Source organism: Simochromis diagramma, unplaced genomic scaffold (genome assembly GCF_900408965.1).
Source record: "Simochromis diagramma unplaced genomic scaffold, fSimDia1.1 OVJJ01000585.1, whole genome shotgun sequence".
Lineage (NCBI taxonomy): Eukaryota > Metazoa > Chordata > Actinopteri > Cichliformes > Cichlidae > Simochromis > Simochromis diagramma.
The window spans coordinates 4,730,766-4,747,540 of record NW_024387398.1 but is presented as its reverse complement, the minus strand read 5'-3'; the positions used below and the strand labels follow the sequence as shown (position 1 = coordinate 4,747,540).

Sequence of the window (16,775 nt, the reverse complement as noted above, 5' to 3'; positions counted from 1 at the left end):
CTGGCCCCCAAGCAAGAACATTTCCTTCCCTGCTGCCACAAACACACACGCAAGCACATACAAATCCAAAATGACCATTCAGAGGAAGTTTACACTGACTTTAGCTGGAAATAGCTTTAGACAAACCTAAATTCCCCCAGTCTAAGACATGGCTAGGTAAGCATGGCTTATCTCTGGTATAATGTACACCCAGTCCAAAAGAGTCATCCATTTCACGGCCTATTTCTTACTCTCTGCAAAATGAAATGGTCACATTCTGCTTCGTCATTGTGCAACAACTCATAGCTCAGTAGGCCTCCAGACAAATTAACCCGCACCCCAAGAGTCACTCAGCCTTGTCACTACCATGAATTTATCATGAGAAATGTCAGTCAGTCGAGCAACAAACTCAGCAATATAGCTTCCACTTTCTTCCTACTGTTTACCTTCTCCTTGGAGCACAAAAACTTTTGCATCTAACATCACACAACAAGTACAACTTTGAGACAGCTGCAGATCTTCTCTGACTAATCATCTGTGTCTGTGCACAACAGAAAAAAGCATCGCTGGTTTTCATTTTCAAATTAACTCCTGAATTTCCAATAATTGATGTTTCGTCCTCTCAAAGGCATCAAAACAACCTTTAAATATCTTATAAAGTTCGAATGGTAAATCTAATAGTAAGCTATTGCTCATTTTCATATCAACCAGGCACTGAACAACATTTGAATTAATTTGGAGTTGTGCTTGTGTCAACCTGACAAAATTCAATATTCCCTCTCCTTTTAGCTCAGCTTATCTTACTACAACTCCTGAAAGAAAATATCTGACTCATAATGCATAATCCACCATGTTTTTTTTTCAACTAGCAGCAAACTTCTGCGGTCTGTTTACCAGTGGCGTAGTGCAAGAAAAACAGAGAAAGCTTTTACAGCTTTTCTTGGGCAATAATTGTATGTGTCTGCTAGAAACAACAGCAAAGCAGGAGGGAATTTAAAACAGTATTGTTGCTGGTCATTAAACCAAAAGCAACAAAGTGAAAAATTACAAAGTGTTCCAAAGCACATGAAAATCACAGAGTGCATACAAAAATATGTGGGTTTTATAACTTACTTGCTTTACTTTTCAATTGTATTTATTTACTAACATAAAGGGAAAAAGTCATAATAAACAGTGTGGAAATATTTATATGACTTTAGCTACTTTAAAGAAGACAACGAGGAATTTGCAATTTGCCATTGTTTAGAAACATGTTGCCTATCAGTAACTACACTTGCTAGCTCTAACTGATAACTTCAACCTCTTGTCCGAGGTATCAAAAGACCTCTCGTATAATGTATAAAAGAAGAGAAAAAACATGACGTAACAGTCAAAATTCTAAAACCGAGAGTTAAAAATGGGTCTTCTCAAGCCACTGGCACAGTGAATGTTTCCATCTCTATATATGTCTACAGCTGGAGTTGACTTTAAAAAATTTAGTATGAGATTAATGAGTTTAACTGAAGGAGTTTTACCAAAACAAGTTGGCATTAAGTGGTTAGGACTTATAGCTATTTCTATACATACTCCCCCATTTTCAGAGGCTCAATGTTAATTGGACAAACTAACCTAACTTTAAATATAAAGATTCTTTTTAACAGTTCTGCAAATCCTTTGCAGACAATAACTGTCTGAAGTCTTGAACCCATGGACATTACCAAATGCTGTGTTTCCTCCCTTGAGATGCTCTGCCAGCCCTGTACCACCCAAGCTGCTGCGTGTTTGTGTGTCTTTCTGCATTCACTTTTCTATTTAATAACAGAAAAGGATGCTCTGTCGGGCTGAAATCAGATGACTGACTTGGCAATTGAGGAATACCCTATCTCTGCCTTTAGAAATTCTTGGGTTGTTTTTGCAGTATCCTCTGGGTCATTATTCATTTGCACTGTGAAACTGTGCTGGATCAGTTTTGCCAAATTTGGCTGAATCTGAGGAGGGAGTAGCCATGTACACTTCAGAATTTCTAAATCCATGAGCAGTTAGTAGCTTTAAAAAACACTAATGGCCTGGGTCCACTCGTAGCCATACATGCCTTAATTATAATCCTGCCTTCACTATGTTTGAAAGACAATGGGATATAAATTCTTGGTTTCATCTGTCCAAAGTTAGTTTTTTCCCAGAACTGTGCAGACTCTAATGTGGTGTTCTTGTTTTTGAGTGTAACCAAACCTCGTTTTAAACCCTCTGTATTTCCAATCATGAAGGCATTTCTTGATCGGAGACCTTAACAATGACACATGTTCTGCCTGAGGAGTGTTCTTGACTTGGTTAGATGTTGTGAAGTTGCTTTTCCTTAACAATGAAAACAATTTTGTCAACATGGTCTTTAGATGGCCTCTGTGTTCTTTCAGGCTTTTTAGACAGCTCATTCCTTTTTCTTAAAAGAATGCACCACATTAAAGTTTCAGCTACACTTTTATCATCTCTCTGATTAGGTTTACACATGATGTGGAGAAAAGCACAGGCGACTCCTGTTTGCGTCCGTGGGGTCTATGTCACGACAGTTGAGGGTCACAAATGCCTCGCTGTTCATGTTGACTATAAAAAGCCAAAGCCATGCCTTTTTTTCTGAGCAGACTGAGGTCCTTTAACATCTGCTGGATGATGCTCAGGGTGTTTTATGAGTCTGTGGTGACCAGTGCCGTCCTCTATGCTGTGGTATGCTGGGGCAGCATACAGAGGGTAGCGGATAACAACAGATTCAATAAACTGATCCGCAAGGCCAGTAATATTGTGGGTGTGGAGCTTGACTCTCTGAGAGATTTTTCAGAAAGGAGCACGCTGTCCAAGTTACAGTCAATATTGGACAAGGTGTCACACCCTCTCCATCTCGTGTTAGGCAGCCACAGCAAATGACTCCTTTAACCATAGTGCACCACAGAACTCCTCGGGAAAGCTTTCCTGCCTGTGCCCATAAAACTTTATAACTTCTCAATGTGACACTTGGAATATTTTTACTTGTGATATATTGTCCGTACTGTACACAGTACTGTTTTAACTTTTGAATGTTTAATCAGAATGCTGATTCTGATTATTTTGTTTTTTCAGGCTAATGATGGGCGCTTGCACTAACTTCCTGTTTAAAATTATAGTGAAAATCTATAAAATACAAATTCAACATTTGGAATCAATTTCGGATACTCTATCTGCTTCATTTGCCATGAAGCAACAAGGGAACAGCCATCACCGGACCATGAAACTCCTTGTCAGTCAATTGTCCAATTAAATTTTATCCTCTAAAAATGGTGGACCGTGTATAAAAATGATTATAATTTCTAAACAGGTCATGCAAAATTATAGTTAAATCCCTTGAATTATAGCTGAAAGTCTGCACTTCCAACACGTATTGATTGCTTGATTTAAAGTCCACTGTGGTGGTGTGCAGAGGCAAAATTACAGGATTTTTCTCTAACAATCTATGGCTTTCATTGTATATAATAATAATATAATATTGTGCATCTGTCATTCCACTTTATCTTTTGATGCATTTGCTTATAAAGGCAGAAATTAATGTGATATTTACCAAAAGTATATATCAGAAAATAGTTTCTGTTAAAAACACTAAAAAAAAAAAGACTCTAAAGCATTTAATCAGTCTTAGAGGTATATTATATTGAAATAAAATCTGCTTGCTGCTGCATTACTTTCTCCTGAAACCAACCTTATAATAGCTGGAGTTAAACTGGCTAAAATGTTTCCAATGGATTATGAGTTCCCTGCAACCGCATTGTTATTCTTATGTAAGATTCCAGGTCACAATAACATACCACAAACTACAATAACACAGCAAGGTGTCTTGATATGGACAGAATTTTGAATCATGTATTTACATAATCATGACATCACCGAGTGACTCCCAGAATTCAGTGATCATAAGAAGCTCATAATGATGATGTGACATTGCTATAGAAGCTGGCTTATTAATCCTTTGAAGCCCGATTATGAAATTTACCACGGTGACGATGGCTTTATTTTAGTCGGACAGTACTGTCATTCAAGATAACCTCACTACAAAGACTGAAAATAGCTTGTAGCCTTGGAATTTGTTCACGTTTTAACTGTATTGGAAACACTTCTGTCAAAATCCTTTCAGTCTTGATGATTACTGAGTCAAACAACATGCCAGGACATTTGATTTTGAAAAGCGGTTGAGGAGCTTATCTCAGGGTTTTAACGGTTCCATTTGTCGGTCAAACCTATGCTTTTACTTTAATACAAAACAGAAAGAGATCGGGACCTTTATTTAGAAAGCTCATCTCCTCTCTCCTTTTAAAATCCTCTGTATCTTTGGAGACACCAGTGGAACCCCTGCAGGTTTCACTTTCTGCTCTCCCACATGCAAATATTGATCCAAAAGAGATGCATGAGAAATTGATTATTCTATTCAAACACTGGTTCAGATCAGGAAATATAAGCAAGTTTGATTTTCTGCTGCACGTAAGAACATTAGGCTTGCATCGGTGTAACACACAGATTGATTTACAACACCGTAAACAGAACTGCATATATCGTATACCTTTCTGTACATGTCTAAAATAGCATCCATTCATTTTTTTTCTTCTCTAAATTCATACAAACTAAATGTGAGACCTAAATTCAAAGAGTTCAATTTTTAAATGTTACACAAAAAAGTTGTTGACATGGCTCTATCAGATAATTTTCAAAGCATTAGTGTCTGTCCTGTGTCTAGCCGATAAACCATCTTGTTATCCCTTAAGGCAAGAATTATGTCTTCTATCAAAGACTTGATGGTAGGCAACCTAATAGATGGGCCTCTTTTCAACCTCTTTTCAAGAGAAGGAATGAGAGAGATGATCGCCCAATCACTGCAGAGCATTAGATTGAACAAAGTATCATTGCCATGGGAGACCAATTTCAGCTCAATTATATCCACTCCCTGCTGCTTGTGCCCTCTGTAGTGCTCAGCCAAGCTGCTGTGAAAGTTCTTCTCATCTTGGAAAGATGTTGAGATAATTATTTTTCTTAATCGCAAACTTAAGTTCCTGTTGCTCTGCGATTTTTTTAATGGCAACGCTGACGCATCAGCTGCTCTGAAATGGCTCCTGTGCTGTCCACCATTTCCCAAAACTTGTCCATCATCACTGAATCTGATCCTGGCTTTCTATTCCTGAGAAATTTCTATTGACAGTTTGTCTTGGGATTTGGAGAGAGAAATCAATGGCATGTCTGTCAAGTGCTGATGTGGATGCTTGAGCCTTAGGGAAAGATACTACATACATGCACTCACTCACAGCTGAATACTAAGTCACTGAAAGCAGAAAGATGCGGAAAGTCATAAGGCTTCTGTTGGGGTTAGGAATAGTTAACTACTACTGTATGGTTTGAATTTCAGGAGTTTGGTTAATTTATACTTCTGCGGTGTAAATTCAAATAAAAATCCTGGTGTTACGGGAGATGTCTAGAGCAAAATCCAAACAGGTTGAAGGAGATGAAGCTAAAGCTCTAACAGTAATTTAACTCGAATTCTTCCTGTTATTCTGTGTTTCAAATTATCTTACTTGAAGAGATGCTGCACTTGAACTTCAACCGAACAACAAAATAGGAGCAGGCAGGAGCAAAAAAAAAAAAAAGCTAGCTGTGTGTGGAGTTTTATTTTGAGGTCCCGCATGACATCCTTACACGAGTGGAGTGTTTTCTCTGCACAATAATGCTTCAGCAACTATTTTGACAACAACGAAAACAACCCCTTTTTCCTGGTTGATACTTCAGTGTTATTCACTTCCAGCTTTTCACTTTTAAAATATGTGTCATTTTTTTCTTTATGGTCTTACGTGAAAATTAGAGCTTTGTACTGATGGCTGAATAAAACAAGACATATGAATATACTGACCTTCGTTAACCTGCCATCCTTTCATATATTTTGTCATTATTAATTTTCTGTAATTAATATTTAAATGTAGTTTTGTAAAACTGTAATATAAGATCATATCGATATAATGCGATTCCAAGAGCTAATACAGAAATATTACCCACCCCCGTCCTTGTTAGTGCCGTGCTATAGAGTTGACCTTTTGCTGCTGTGAAAACAGAATTGTTTTCCACCTCTTGTGTCTTACCCACAAAGACAAATGTCAGCCTGTGAATAGGTATGAAAAAGATGCAGCTACTATACAAACTACTCTCTTTGACCAGCCATGCAATTATGAAAACTCATAAAAAAAAAAACATTTGAGATAAGGAAAGCATTCACATCTTGCAGTGGCTCAGTTAGTCTCAAATTAATCTAAGCATCTCAGTTAGATTTCCCATTATGACAAGGTGGATGTAACCAGGTTATTCTGCTACAGTGAAATGAAATAATTTGGGGGTTTTGCAGCATTTCTGATTTTAGTGTTTTATCATTATGGATTTTGTTCATATAGGGAAAATAAAAGGTAAAACAGCAGTGGTGTTCGGTTTATTTGATGTCCAGTCTCTTGCAGTCCTGGAAAACCATTTGAATGAAAGCGCATCCCTGTGTTATCGTCAGCCTGACATACTGCAGGATAGAAGAGCAGATGAGTGCAGTGCTGTTCTGAGCAGAAGTGAATGCTACATTTTGGAAAATTCACAGACCTTGGATACCGCCTCTGTGAATGGAGCTGTTATTTTTGTCAAGGTGTGCTTATGCAGTCTGCAGTGATATGCAACATATATGGGCGACGAAATTAATCGTGAATGGCTGCGTCTGTAATTGAATCACAGCACTCTTCTCACACTGCGATCGTTCCTCAATAATGACAAATAATTGTCAAAGAGGAACTATGTCATTAATGACTGAAGGGGGGGAAAAGGAGGCGAGAAATGTGATAATGATGAATCTCAATGTGTTCCAGAGAGCCAGGAAGCAGCAGCCTCTTTTTTCCCCTCTGGTTCAGAAACAGTGCCAGAGCTAAACTGTAATGGCCTCCTGTTTGTCTGTCACTAGAGGGGAGAGAGGAAGTTGAATGAGTGGAATTAGATTGCATTTCCCATCCCCTTCATTGTTATTTTTGGTCAAATAACACATTGCTCTTCCACTCACAAGCAGGAGCAAAATGCAGTTGGTTTGTAATCAATCCTTTCTGAAGGGAACCGACGAGGAGCGGGGTGCTCGCTCCTTTGCCTGCCGCTGTGCACAAAATGGAATAAATGTGACATTAGAGGTGCGGGTATCATTACCTTGATGAATTACGAAAGGTATAACGATTATGGAAATTGTCATCGACTGATCATTCATCTCAATTTATTGCTGCTCTGTGCCACTGCGACCCAGCAGACAGAAATGTTATCATGTCAATACTTCTAAGGGCTGTTATCAATGCTTGCTTTGCTCTCACAATGGCGAAGCGCTGTAGGTCTGTCGTACGCCATCCATCGCAATCCAGAGCTCAGCAGCAGACCCCCTTGATAGTTTATAAGGTGAAACGGGAAGCTAATTGAAAAATTGACCGGACGCAGTCCTGGAATGGTCATGGACTGGGAGAAAGATGTAAAGCCATTAATGAAGAGGTCCGTGTTGCTTTTTTTTTTTTTTGTAAAGGAGTAGTCTTATTCTTACTGCTGTCAATGATGAATTAAAACAGCACTAATATCTATCTGATAGTGATAAAACTATCCGAACAAAACAGCGCAGTGCTGCTTTGTTTTCTTTTGTTTCCAAAAGTGGTATTTCTGATGGCATTTCCCTGTTTGACAGTTTGTAATCGCAACTGTTCATCCTGCATCGAAAAAAATAAATGAAAAATCAATCACAGTGTCAATACCAAGCAACAAATTACACACACAACATTAACAATAGTGTTAGTGTAATTATGTCTTTGAAGACAGTCGTAATATAGCTGCATGCCGCAACACACTGAAGACAGTCCCAAAGTGATTCGTAGAAAGATATTGCTCTGTGCTCACCGTCAACAATATCAGGTCACCTCAGGGAGCTTGTTAGTGCTCTGTATGTTTGCAAGTATTATCATAACACACCTACCATAAACGAAAGAGACATTTAGCCTCTTTTACTCACATGACACATCATATTCCCCTTGTTGAGAATATATATGAATATGATTAAACCCTTGACATTCATAATTTGCAGTGCACTGGTGAAATTGGTAAGCCTCTGAGAAAATAAATCATGGTTATGTCAAATGTGCTCATTAGACTTCAATTTATGAAAATTGTGCAGGATATGAAGATTTGCAAAGGTCCGGACTCAATGAAAGCCTGTGATAGAGCCCCTCTGGAGAGTTTTCTAATCGCTGCAGCAGGAATATCGCTGCGTAATGGAGGACATATCTCTTCATTAGCCCTGTGTTGGAGTACAGTAGCGTTCACTCAGGCTTTGATAAACGCAGTGCATTTTTCCTACCCTGGCACTTTTAGCACACAAAAGTTGCCTACATTTAACCAACCCTCTTGGAGAAAATGTTATTGCTTCCTGCATAAAGGCAATAACTAGCTCGGGAGAGCATAATGGTGTACTTAGCTAACATTAGCTCACAATCACTTTTACTAGGACAGCACAAAGAATTTAGCAGTGCAGCTGCTGGTGGGGTAAAGAAAGGCTTTATTGGAACTTGTTCTTGTGCCTATTTGAACTTGAATTTGTGTTGTCTTAAAATCAGCTTCACTTCTCTGCTGAATTCCAAATCGTTTCAAGGATTTACTAGAACGTGGTCTATTTCTGGGAGGACAGGGCGAAGGTCTTTAGTGACTGCATGTTTTCTAGGGGGAAGTGTGCCATTTGTCACTATATTGTTGACCTTAGAAAAGAATTTGCTGCTGCTGCTGCTGCTGCTGGGTCCTTCTGGGTCTTACAGTCCAGTTAAAATGTTGGATTTGGACTGCTCTTCAGAACCACAGCTAAGAATTTGCATACATTTTATGGGTATTTTTAAAAATTTAGAATAGAATAGAATAGAATAGAATAGCCCTTTATTGTCATTGTACATGTGCAATGAAATTGTGGATGCTAAACAAAAAACTGTGCTGGAATAAAATATAAATAGTAGACAGATAAGTATATTTGGATTTATTTTGATTATTACATTATTAACTATTACTAAGCTACAACCCTCATTTCAAGCCATCACCTACAACAAAATAGCTTGGACACCAGTAAATAACCATAAGAATCATATTTTAAATAAACTCATAAAGTAGAAAAATAACCATTGTGGAAGCAAAGAGGTTCTTTAATTGTTAATTTTTCTTTAAAGAACTAGAGGGATCCATTTAATAATGTGATTTTTTTCTCAGGGCACGTCTCTCGTTAGCAAGAGGATTTTCAAGTGTATTATTTAGTTTTTCAGCTTCCTTCATAAAGTGTGAATATATATATATATATATATATATATATATATATGTGTGTGTGTGTGTGTGTGTGTGTGTGTGTGTGTGTGTGTATACACACACACACACACACACACACACATACAGAGAGAGAGAGAGAGCAGCAAGGCTGTGGAAATGTAAGACACTATTCTACAACAGTCTGACAAACATCAGCTGCTAAAAACACTGCAGTACTAATTATGCCTCCCCTGCAGTGTTCAAATCAGCTGGTCATGTTATTATATATAAGCAGGAGTGATAGGAATTTATTATTTCTTTTACATTAAGGTGGTTTCACAGAGGAGTGCAAAAGTGTGTTTGTAAAGGGTGTCAGAAAAAATTCTTTTAACCTCATCAAATATTGTATCACGACTTCCAACAGATAAATAGCTGCAGCAGCACATAGGAAGCTAGTTAAGCTAGTTGAAATCAAATTAATCTCATGCATGTTTTTAAACCCCCATCTCTATGGTTGATGTGATGATATCAGACTGTGTCAATCAGCAATCAGCAATAGCAATCAGAAATTAGGAGACAAAACTAGAAACTGGCAAGAAAATATCACGGGTGGAGGAGAGCCATGTGTTGTGAAAGGAGAAACATAAAGCTGTAACGTGTTACTGAATCCCCAGTCTTCTATGGTATCATTACCATAGCAAACCTGACAGATGCGAGTTGTTGCTACACAGATGAAAAACAAACCAGGATTTTCTTTTGTGGGAAAGTGTGTCTCCAAACTTAGAACCAATTAAAAGGTGGCCTCTGGTTCCAAGAGGTCTTGTTAGCCGATATTTTTGATAAGATTTTCTGAGATTTTCCACACGCTCGAGACGGAGGTGTGACTATTGTGCGATTATTTAGAGAGCATCCTGCTTCCTTGTTGTGAGATATCTCTTGTTGGAATCAGGGGTGTGTCTGGATCTCTTTGAATTGGAGGTATTGAGCACAGACTCAAGGGAGAAGCAAACAAACATAAAAGAAACAAACAGCAGTGTTACGTAAGTAGTAAGCTTCACGCTGTTATGGCTGGGAGAGTTATAGGAAAAATACCTTTCTGCGGGAGACTGGCTTGCATGTTGGTGTATCACTGGGGAAACTTTGAAAAGCAAATCTCAAAGTAGTTAAAATGATTCATTTGACCATTAGTTAGAAAAACATACTGGATAGAAATGGAAGAAAACAGCCAAGCGCAAATATTTGGGCTGAGCTTTAATATCAAGATGCAGTACTAAAAAAATACCCTGTAGTGCCTTTTCCAAAAATGTAATAAGTGAAGCAGCAACATTTATTTCTTCCCAAATAAATAAGCTTAATAATCCAGTCTGGAAAAAACATTTCCAATGACCAATGATCTGAAAATTAATACTATATATTTTGTTTAATTGATTCAACCACAACTCACTTCTGCAACTTTTAATAATTTTGTTCTTTTTTGTTCTTATTTGTCATTAACATAAAACCATTTTGAACAGATAGAAAAAGCTATTTTGCTATTTTGTAGCATCAGTAAATGAAGAGAAAGAGAAAAAGACTATAGTGGTGATGATAGTCTGATGAGTGGACCAGTAATCACAATGCCAGACAAAAGCATTTGTGTAATATCTTGTAAATGTCTGTACTTTACAAACTGACAGCTGGAGGATATGTATTCTTAGTCCTTAAACATTATCCTTCCCTGTTTTATATATTTTTCATATGCGTGCCATTTTAACATTTTAACCTTCTTATTTTTTCCACAACAACCTTCACTACAGTAGCAGCTTTGCTTTTAGTGCAGGAAAGGCTGAGTAGGACTTTGTAAACACAACTCTTAAGACATAAAAAATCATGTTCAGACTACTGTTACATAACTATTGGGTTGTTTTAAACAAAGATCATTTTAACTTTTCATGCACACAAAAGTGATCAATCTTTATCAAAAAATTGTATTTCAGAGTGCAAGGTACATTTGTTGCCTTTTTTCCATCAGTGAGTTATTAGTGTAGAAAGATGAGTTCTGCATTTAGCTCATCTTTACAGGGCTATACTGAAGATAAGAAAATGTCATTTTCAAGTCAATCGTGGAATAATTTAGAAATTTTATTCCAGTGGTAGACTACTTTTTATCCTTTTATAAGCCCTGATATTTCTGTGCACGTTTTCCTGGGTTGTACTGTGTAGACCATCTACCAATTGTAAGCCGAAAAACTAAATAAAAATATGAAACTGTGATGGAGATGAAGTACAATGCAGCGTCCTGATGAGTAACCAGAATGTTTTCAGCCTGTCTTTTTCTTTTCAGGTTACACAGATATGTATTCATATGATACTCAAAGAAAATATAACAGCCTCATGTCTATTCTTCAAATGTCTGCCTCCTACCCAGAAAAAAAGGTGTCTTTTATCCTTTTATCTCTTGAGGCTGCCCTCCTTGCTTACCAGTTAATCTTTTTAAATTAAATGAATGCAGCCCACAAGGTCGTCCACCAGCAGCTTTGAGTTGCCACAGGTCTATTGCCTTTGAGGTTGTCCATCCATCTAAAAAATTCTGAATGACACTGAGTCTGTCTGATATTTCAAAAGGTGTTCCTTTTTACTGTACGTCCATTTTCAGCCAAACTGAACTTCTGTTTACTCAAAATTTAAGTAGTTGGTGGATTTAATTAAAAATTGATTAAAATTTATAAATTGATTTGTTTTTTCCTTCTGTGATTTTTTTTACCCCAAAGTCCAAAAGCTGATTATTAAAGACAACATAAACAAAAACAAACCCAGACATGCTTAACATAATTAACCTTGAGCTAAGGTTTATATTATGTTGTCTCATAAGGTAAGGCAAGGAAAAGCTGTGATTTTTTTTATATTTATGTCTTTTATTTCACTAATTTTCTTCTGACTGTGTGGCATTTTCCTAACATGACTTGGTGATACTGAAGGGACCCACCATAATCAATAGACGTGCTCAGAGAATAGCCTCAGAAGAACACCAAAGCCCTCCCAAACACTCCCACTCTAGGTGACTGAGAGATGTCACACCTCTGAATAAATATGAGATTCGTTTGCACAGCCTGACACTTCCTTTTGATTTTAACACTATATTGAAAAACAACATTGATATTATGTAACATAAATTTGTGTTTGTGTATTAAAATACCTTCTTTTTTTTTCATTTTCATTTTCCTCAGATAGAAAAAGGTGCTTCCCCAAAGTCCTCACGGTATAACCAAGGGTGAAAGCTGTTTTGTCCCTTTGGAAGGGATTCATTTCCACATGAAAAGAGAAGTTCTGTCCAATCCCTTTATACATGTCCGTTTAGTTTGTGGAACACAATACTGGACTAACAAAAGGCAATAGCCTTTACAGTGTGAATATAATGTACCGCGCACATATAGGGAACACATCCATTGTTACTTTTGCTTTTTAAAACACATTGGACAAGACAAGACACAGTTTCTAACACATCAGCTTCACTGTCTAACCCCTTGGGGACAAATTCCTGCATACATAGGATGGGTAAGGGAGTGTATGCATAATTTGTCAATGTTGCTTTTTATTATGTCCACAAGTCTCTCTGTCCCCGTGGTGTGGCCCATCTGTTTTCTCTGCTGATTCTGTACATATGTAAAACATACAGGGCTCAAGAAAGATATGGTGTTTTATTCTTTAATGTATGCTGTGCTCTTGGGCTTCAATAGTGATGTTTCTGGTTCATGTTTTGTATATTCCGGCACACATCCTGCAAGCCTTACGTAGCCTTGGAAGCAAATGCAGCAAATAACAATGCTGCACGTGTCTACTACATTCCTGCAATTTGTGGACTAATACTGACTTTTATCTATCATTCTAAAAAAGACACTGGCACTTCATGTTCATACTGATAAAACGGTATCCTATTTAGAAGCTACTGATCTATAACATGTGTGCATGTAATTTATTTGTTTGCTATCAAGCACTTTCTTTGATTGAGTTTTTCATCCTAATCAAGTGCTGTTCCAGATTTGATTAATGCTCTTTTCATCATGTAAAACACTTGTGCATTTGTGTTTGGATTTGGATGTTGAAAGTGACTGGCCTCCAATAGAGGGCACAGTTGACTGCACTGACACGCACTGTGTGTGACTAGGAGAAAATAAAGCTTTGTCTAAGGTATGGGAAATCTCAGTTAAGGATGTAAAGTTGATTCAAGTCGTAGTAAAAGAACATTTTTGTGAAACTGAATGAGCTATTTTCTTTGGTTCAAAAAACCGAAGGACTTTTAATCTATCATTAACCCTCTGGTGTACTGAACTTAAGAGAACCTTCATGTGGATGAAATGTGTGAATATGTTGCTTAGTAACTAACTTCCACGTACAGTCTCTCTGAAAAGCCCCCAAGAATATTACAGAAGCGGGAAAAAAGTAGTTTGACTTGAAGCAGGGAAAAGAAGGAGGGGTACTGGCTTCAGCAGCCCTTACAAGAATTCCTCTCCTTTTTTGTGTCCTTTCTTTCCTCTTTTTTTTGTGTGCATGCCCTTGACTGAAGATAGAATGGCAGAGTGGGAGATAGATTGTTGGGCAGTTGCCTTTCATGCAGATAATGCCATTTGATGGAGGCAAGTTTTTGATGTGCTCCCGGGTATAATAGAAGAATCAAGCATCGAAGGCTAGAGCTGATTTTGCTTGGAGAAAAGCTGTCCTCAGTGATAACTTCATCACTGCATGTGGTCAGACGTGGGGTAAATTCAGGAAGGGGATTAAAAAAAATGCCCAGTCAGAGCTGCAGTAGTGGGCCCCCTATTGAGCTGTGGGGCCTGCAGACCATAGTTTGAAGGTCTGTGATCTACCATTGGTATTGTTTGTCTTTCTCTCTTCTCTCTCCCTCAGAACCAAAACGACTCAGCCTCAAAATGCCTTTCTAGTGGGATTAGTGAGCATTGCTTTTGTAATTAATGAAACTCTGCTTTCCGTGGTATATCCTCTAAATGCTACCATTTGAAGGCTATCAGATAGCGTCTTATATGTTTTCATACATCACAAAGCTAATTCAAAGTAAATGTGGTTTTGGTTTTAGCAGGATGGAGAATGGCTGGGAGGCAAGTGTACTTATCTCTGTAATTGGAGCTCATCAAGATGAAGTTTTCACACTTACAAAGCAGTGAAGGACTTCAATTCTTTCTATAAGATATGCAACTGACGCTCTATCTAAGCATGCACAAAGCATGCTCGTATTTTATTGAAGGTTCATATGAAAGATGGGGAGACAAAATTCATTAGAATAACCTTTCTTAGTGGTGGTTTAGGTTGACTGAACTCAAATTGTGCATATTTATTGCATATCTCTGCAGCAGTTGATCAATTCCACCACAGATGGTGGATGGAGCAAAACAATATGAATCAATCTTTATTCGACAGCCAGACTAACAGCAACATTTTAATTTCAACACCAAGCGTCGTCGTTGTGGCCTTCTTGTTTTCCCAACAGTTTAACAGCTTGAATAACCCTTAGCTGCTAGTCTTCTGTGAGAAATATCGTATTTATTTACATCACTCTGCCTTTCCCTTTGTCAGTCACACTGAAGGTGAGAAATTGAGATTTGTGAGTTAGCCAATTATGTGGCAGCGCGCGTGCGGCCATAGGTAAGCTTAATGAACAGCTTCTCAATACAAAAGAGAAGAGAGGAGCGAGCAGGCTGAAGGAAAACAGGCAGGTGGGCTGACTGGAAGCTGTGGCTCTGAGTAAATCCGCCTCTGCGCTTTCACAATCAAATTGAGGAATATATATAATTCTAGCTTGCATGCAAACTGGAACTTATTTAAGTGGCAGCAACAAACGCGTAGCAGTGTATCAAAGGTAGTTTTGGTTATTACAGTGTCGTTGGAGGTAAACGCTCTCTTTGTCTAATAATGGGACTCGTTTTCTTCACAGGTGCAGCTGTGTGCTTGTTGCTGCTCACCCGTGTGGTTGACCCCTACGGCCTAACCCGTTCCTGATAGGCAGACCAGAGGCGAGGCTGAGGGAAGCGACGGGATGCGCAGTTTATCAGCTGACAAGTGCATATCGGACAACGGAGCAGCAGAGCGGCTGGCGAGACTCCGCATCCTCACCGAGTGAGTTTTCTGCTTTTAAACATCCAGCGCAAGTGCTTGGCGACTGGAAAAAATATATATAACGGTGTTACCTCAGAGAGGGGACAACTGCATTGTCGGAAGTATTGCTTGAGCTCAGCCACCGGGACTACTGGGAAGATTTCTAGGCAGAAACACGTTTCTCGCGCGGAGCTGCCAGCTGAAGCTCCTTGCTCCATCACCACGCAGCAGCACAACGTTCACGCACAAGTCGGCTGTTCCGAGCTTCAGCCTCTAATCAAGCCGAGAGATTTCCGGGGAGTAGTGAAAGAGGTCTCTCTGAAGAATCCACACTGTGCTGAATTGCAAACGCGGTCATTGTAAGAAACGTATCGCGTCGCGCTCAGCTCCCCGCTTCCTGCAAGTTTGGACTAAAGCGCACCGTTGGAAGTTTATGTGCCGCTGCTTCGGACAGGCTCGAAGACGCTTCATGCAGGTCAGTGTGTAGTTAGATTTCCCCCATTTGCATTGACTCTAAATAGACTCCATCCGCGTAATTTAAATAAGCCACAGGATCGTTATCCCCTGGTCAGTAATGGTGCCTAATTTGGTCTGCATGCTGTATTGAGTCTTTTGATAAGATGCGAACCCGAAACCCACCTGGCGCCCAGCCCCTCTTCTCCACTACCTTGAAACAAATGAGTTGGGTAATATTTGGATTATGCGTTATAGCTTATATGTTTAGCAAATGCATTGCTGCAATGGGCAGGCTACAGATGCAAGATGTATCAATTTCTTGATATTCCGTTCAGAGTGGTGGGGGGTTATTGTATTCCAGTTTTAAGTGATGAAAAAGATGAGTTTCCAAAACTCACCTGATGTCCTTTAACGAGTGCTATATATATATATATATATATATATATATGTGTGTGTGTGTGTGTGTGTGTGTGTGTGTGTGTGTGTATTTTTAAGGATTTTGCTGTCATAGATCTTTGAGAATTCTAGGAAAAATATATAAAAAGTATTTTATTTTTTCTTTTGACGTTATTAAACTCTTATTTTTCAGTAATGATAACAGTAATAACATAATTATCTCCAATCTAATCACAGTCACATCTAAACTTACACTCCATAAGGGGTCTTGAGGGATAGTCTGGATACAAAAAAATAATTTTTCCAAAAATATATTGCTACAAAAACACCCAGGAGCCTAATATAAGGTGTATGCCAACCACAGAGATGGTCTGCTTAATCTAATAATAATGTTAAAGGTTTTGAAATACATTAACTTGTACCACATTTGTGGTTTAAGCTTCAGGAGCAGAAGATGGAGAAAGTTCATCAGAAGAACCTTTTGTTTGCCTCAAAACAGGCCTCTAGAAAGGTCGGGTATTACGCAGTTGTTCAGAACCTCCAAGCATGTT

The 16,775-nt window shown here is 38.4% G+C and overlaps 1 protein-coding gene across 8 annotated transcripts in view; it reads left to right on the top strand.

Moving 5' to 3' along the window:
- The first annotated feature begins 14,972 nt into the window (after nucleotides 1–14,972).
- The window catches only part of si:dkey-237h12.3 (teneurin-3), a 132,357-nt gene continuing 130,554 nt past the window's right edge, over nucleotides 14,973–16,775 (top strand). For 6 of the 8 annotated variants that reach the window (XM_040010191.1, XM_040010190.1, XM_040010189.1 and 3 more), the window contains exons 1-2: nucleotides 15,000–15,136; nucleotides 15,212–15,847. The gene's annotated coding sequence lies outside the window, so the exon portion shown is untranslated. The other 2 variants (XM_040010185.1, XM_040010186.1) reach the window with 2 other exon arrangements.